The sequence below is a fragment of the Antennarius striatus genome, chromosome 16 (assembly GCF_040054535.1).
Source record: "Antennarius striatus isolate MH-2024 chromosome 16, ASM4005453v1, whole genome shotgun sequence".
Taxonomy (NCBI): domain Eukaryota; kingdom Metazoa; phylum Chordata; class Actinopteri; order Lophiiformes; family Antennariidae; genus Antennarius; species Antennarius striatus.
Genome location: NC_090791.1, coordinates 3242827 through 3247655, shown reverse-complemented (window position 1 = coordinate 3247655; position 4829 = coordinate 3242827). Strand labels below are relative to the sequence as shown.

The 4829-nt window shown below is 41.3% G+C and overlaps 2 long non-coding RNA genes across 2 annotated transcripts; one reads left to right on the top strand and one right to left on the bottom strand.

Annotated features, from left to right (window-relative positions):
- Nucleotides 1-2064, top strand: LOC137609964 (uncharacterized). The gene is made up of 3 exons (XR_011038396.1): nucleotides 1-281; nucleotides 1278-1383; nucleotides 1926-2064. It is a non-coding gene; the product is annotated as an uncharacterized lncRNA (long non-coding RNA).
- Nucleotides 2065-2110: 46 nt separating this feature from the next.
- LOC137609963 (uncharacterized) lies at nucleotides 2111-4232 on the bottom strand. The gene is made up of 4 exons (XR_011038395.1): nucleotides 4095-4232; nucleotides 3378-3609; nucleotides 2596-2747; nucleotides 2111-2247 (listed from the first exon to the last, which is right to left on the bottom strand). It is a non-coding gene; the product is annotated as an uncharacterized lncRNA (long non-coding RNA).
- Nucleotides 4233-4829: the final 597 nt, after the last annotated feature.

Here is a 4829-nt window from a genome sequence, read left to right as displayed (position 1 = left end):
CATGGTAGTTGCTCAGTTGTTGATTGTACAAATCAACACCAGTGTTTATTTTTCATCCCATCCAATGAAGAACAGAACAGACCGTGGTTACATTTCATGTTTAATGGCTCTGTGCAGCTACATCACCTGCTCGTCTGTTTGTGTGTGAACCACTTCACTCCAGCCTGTTTTAGCAATGAGGGTCAGTCCAGACGGGGCTTTGCCTGAGACTGATCCTCATTCAAGAACCATAGGGACCAAGGACCTGCACCCTGGACCTAGGACCTGCACCCCGGTTACAGGTACGTCTCACCACATTTATCTTTTTTGCAGTTGTCTGTTAGCATGGGTGATCAATTGCTATTTGGCTAATTAGGTGGTGCTGCTTTGTTTCGTGTTTGCGTGTGTGTGCTAAACCTACAGTATCTACTGTAGGTACAACGTGTGTGTGTGCTAAACCTACAGTATCTACTGTAGGTACAACGTGTGTGTGTGCTAAACCTACAGTACCTACTGTATGTACAACGTGTGTGTGCTAAACCTACAGTACCTACTGTAGGAACAACGTGTGTGTGCTAAACCTACAGTATCTACTGTAGGTACAACGTGTGTGTGTGCTAAACCTACAGTACCTACTGTAGGTACAACGTGTGTGTGCTAAACCTACAGTATCTACTGTAGGTACAACGTGTGTGTGTGCTAAACCTACAGTATCTACTGTAGGTACAACGTGTGTGTGTGCTAAACCTACAGTACCTACTGTATGTACAACGTGTGTGTGCTAAACCTACAGTACCTACTGTAGGAACAACGTGTGTGTGCTAAACCTACAGTATCTACTGTAGGCACAACGTGTGTGTGCTAAACCTACAGTACCTACTGTAGGCACAACGCACCAGAGTTGGGCTCACATGTTATCTTGTTTCTTTTTGTCGTTAGCATGAATGAAGTCATGCTATGCTAGGCTATGTAGGGAGGTCTCCTTTGTCTCAAGTTTGCGTGTTGTGTGTGTTCGTGCACTCCCACACGTGTGTGCGTGCTGGACCTACAGTATAAAACTAAAACGCACAGTAAGTTGGTCTCATTTTCTTTTCTATTATCTGTTAGCATAAATAAAGTCAACTTATGCTAGGCTAAGTAGGGAGTTGTGCTTTGTTTTGTATTGTGTGTGCGCGCACGTGTTAGAGTCGATTGTTTGTTGGTCGTCATAGCGACAACACACACAGGTCTGTCCTTATCCAAAATCAGAACATTGGTGTCCTGAAATTAGTGTCCCTCTTCCTTGTGCATCCTTTCAGCCTACAGCTTCAAGGGACGTGGGGGGCCAAACTGACCCAGTGGACACCCATACTGTTGGTACACAGCTGTCCTGCAGGACTCTTCATTCCCACTATTGAAGTAAAGGTATGTACAAGTCATATTCCATACAATGTTTTAATAAAATTGGTTAAATACACTAATTTTCTAAATATTTTTGTCTACAGGTGTTAGTGAATGCACATGTGTCGATAGTAGTTCAGTAAAAAATAAGAGTGTTGTGAATTAGAATTTTCCAGCAAGACAGTAAGTGAAGACTTAAGTATAAAAAAATTTGAGACATTTTCATGTATGTCATATATTGTTTTGGCTCCTTATTTCGTTACGTGTGGTGTACCCCTCTACTAGATCCACTTTCCAAAGGCTTTAGAGGGGACAATGCAGAGTCAAACCTCACAAGACAGAGCCAACATTCTGTTAGTGTTGCAATATTTTAATATTTCAAACAAACATGTTTTGAAATTCTGTTGGTAATTGTTCGCACCAAAACACAGTAAAAAGTAACCATACAAATAAATAAATTAGTAGCAAGTACCAGGATGTATTTTGAACACAATTTTTCTAAACAGAGAAATGAATCAAACAATATCAATAACAGTAAAGATCTATCTTTGTGTTTTATTGAACAGGTTTTGTAGCTGACATGTTGGACCTCATATGTAACAAAGTCTTGGTGGACCCCGTGCCATACACAAATGAGATGTTGTCCATTCCTCTTCCCGAGAATCTGTCTGCCTAGTATGAGCGTCCGGACAAAGAGGAGGTCATTGCCAGCTACATGACCAGGTTCAACCAAGACTCGGTCTAAATCCAGCGCAGTGGCCTTTGTCTTCAGGAAACTCCTTGCGTATGTGAAGGACCACACATGCTGGGATGAGAACCCGGATTCTGCACCCTAAGTAGCCCCAGCACCAGCCAACAAAGGTGCGATAGGCCAGATGTCTGCACCTTCTACAGAAAAAAGAACACAAAATTATTTATTTCACAACGTTTTCAATCCCGAGTATTACAACTGTTGCTGATTTCCTGACAGGATAGCTCTGTGTTGTCATTATTATTATTGGATGTATTGTTTTATGTAAATAAATGCTTGTATATGTCAACAGAAATGGATTGTGAATACCAAAAAATGTTCAACATGTCTATTAATAAAATAAAAATCAAGGTGTCACAAATACAATATACTAGACTTTGTTGTACCTATATATGTCATGTTACTGCATTAATGAAGGAATGCCTAATGAAGCAAAATAAGACATGACTAGTTTTTATTCTGATATTTTTCAAAGAACGACTCACCGATGTATTGGTCTCAGACGTGAAGGGCCACACTCGGCCCTCAGTACGTGACCGGCCCTTTTTAGGGTGTACACGTTTAGGCACACAGGTTGGAACCCAGGATGTTGAGTCATGCACGGAACTTCATCAACCTCCTGCAGACGGCTCCTAACCTACAGTGAAAAACATGGTAAAGGTCATTTAAATTTACAATTGTTAAAAGTAGCCGAATACCGTAGAGACATAACTTTGTGGTTTAGCTGTGAGCTTGTTACTTGTATCTCAAAAACAGATGTTTTCTGTTTCTGTTGGCATACATTCAGTGTCCACAGGGACACCTGTACAACAGGTGAAGACACCTCAAAATAGAGCAGATAAAGGCATCACTGCAGTATGGTTCCATCATTTCACCATTAACCTGGTGTGATGGTGGCAGGTGTCAGCTCCGTGTGTCTTGGCACAGGACTGCCTCAAATATTTAGCAGCTTAGTAACGGGTTAAATCAATGTGATGGAAAAATAAAGTAACTTAGGTGAGCAGAAGCTAGCATTAGCCACATGGTAATAACTATCAGAACCACCATCAGACTTTACTGTCACTTATAGAAATACAGCAACTTTTTAGCAGTCAACACATCTGCACATATACAAAATACATAATAAGACATGTGACATTATTACTGTGTGATGAGAGGCGGGAGTAGAAGCTAAAGTAGCTACCGGACGATGCTAACGTCCTGTGATGACGTAGGTTACACAACAAAACAACACAGAACCAACTAAGTAACGTTCACACGGACTAACCGTTCAGAAACGTCCTGCTGCAGCCGCACAGTCGGTGTTTCTTCAGGAGCTTCTGGGTCCGACTCAGGGTCGTAGATGTACAGCGACACGACGGGTCCTCCAAACGCCATGATGCTAACAAACGTAACGCCGGTCAGTGTCCCGTTAGCCTAACGCTCTACTTCAGAGGGGCGTGGCCCAGGTGAAGGAGGCGTTGCCCAGCGGAGCTCATTAACATACTGCAGCCGGAGGCCTGAAACGAAGCGTGTTGTGAGTAGCTCAGATGAGCGATTTTTGAAAAGCTGATATTTAGGACCACAGATCACTTTAGGACAAAATATTTGGAATACAGTCTAGTTGGACATCTGGGAGCTGAATGACATTAAGTTAAAAATACATAATATGGGACCTTTAACCATTAAATAATTCCAGCAGGGGGCGCCAAACGACAGATGTTTCCAAGCAGTGACGAAAAACTCATGACTAAATCAGACGAACCTCCGTTACAATTTGTTAAATTTGTTGAAATCTCAGATATTTATCTCAGAAATTTATAAAGTGATAAATAAAATGTATTTTTAAATTGGCGTGTGTTGCTCTCAGTGGACGCATGGAGCTGTATATTTACAGAGCTTTTCCTACTAATGTCTTTTTCCCGGAAGAGATATTTGTCTCTAGAATCATTTAACACTTGAAACACACTGTTGTTGCCAAAATAATAGTAAATTTCCTGCATACCTTTTGTTCTACCGACATCTGTTTCAGTGGTTTCAGAAAATCTTTGCATGAGTATATAATTTATGATCGTAAGATGTGGACAAACCATCCAGAAAAAAAACACTTTCCCCTCTTCCCATTGAACCAAACGGCTTGAATCATTAATCAGAGCATAGTGATGACGTCACTCCAGGAACGAACATTCACGAGTTTAGCCGAGCCGAGGGGTGACTCGGTGTTTCACCAAGTTTTGCTCCGCTGAAATAAGAGTCGATGATGGTCGTTCCGTTCGCTGACGTCATCATAAAACAAAGTAGGTGGATTTCTGGCTCCAGCGCAGGTTGTGTCCCGGTTGTGTGTGTGTGTGTGTGTGTGTGTGTTTATTGTTCTCAGGAACAAACACACAAGGTGGATGGATCACATCCACCTCGACTCTTGAGCCATTCCTTATCCAACCAGCAGAGCTGGGTGGTCACACATATATTATAGGAAACTGATTTATGATCCTTGATTCTTAAAGGGTTCAATAAGGCAATAAGATATATAGATTACATTGTGTAATATGAATACATACATATGTGTTTGTGTGCGTGAGTTATAGGGGGATTAGGACCACTGGTCGGAATTCCGACTTTTATATGAGTATAACTTGTTTGCCATCATTGTTTGTATGCGTATGTTTATATTGTATTCTCACACATTTCTTTTGTAAACGTTTATGTTTTTATACACTTGGGTCATCTGGGGGTTATTATG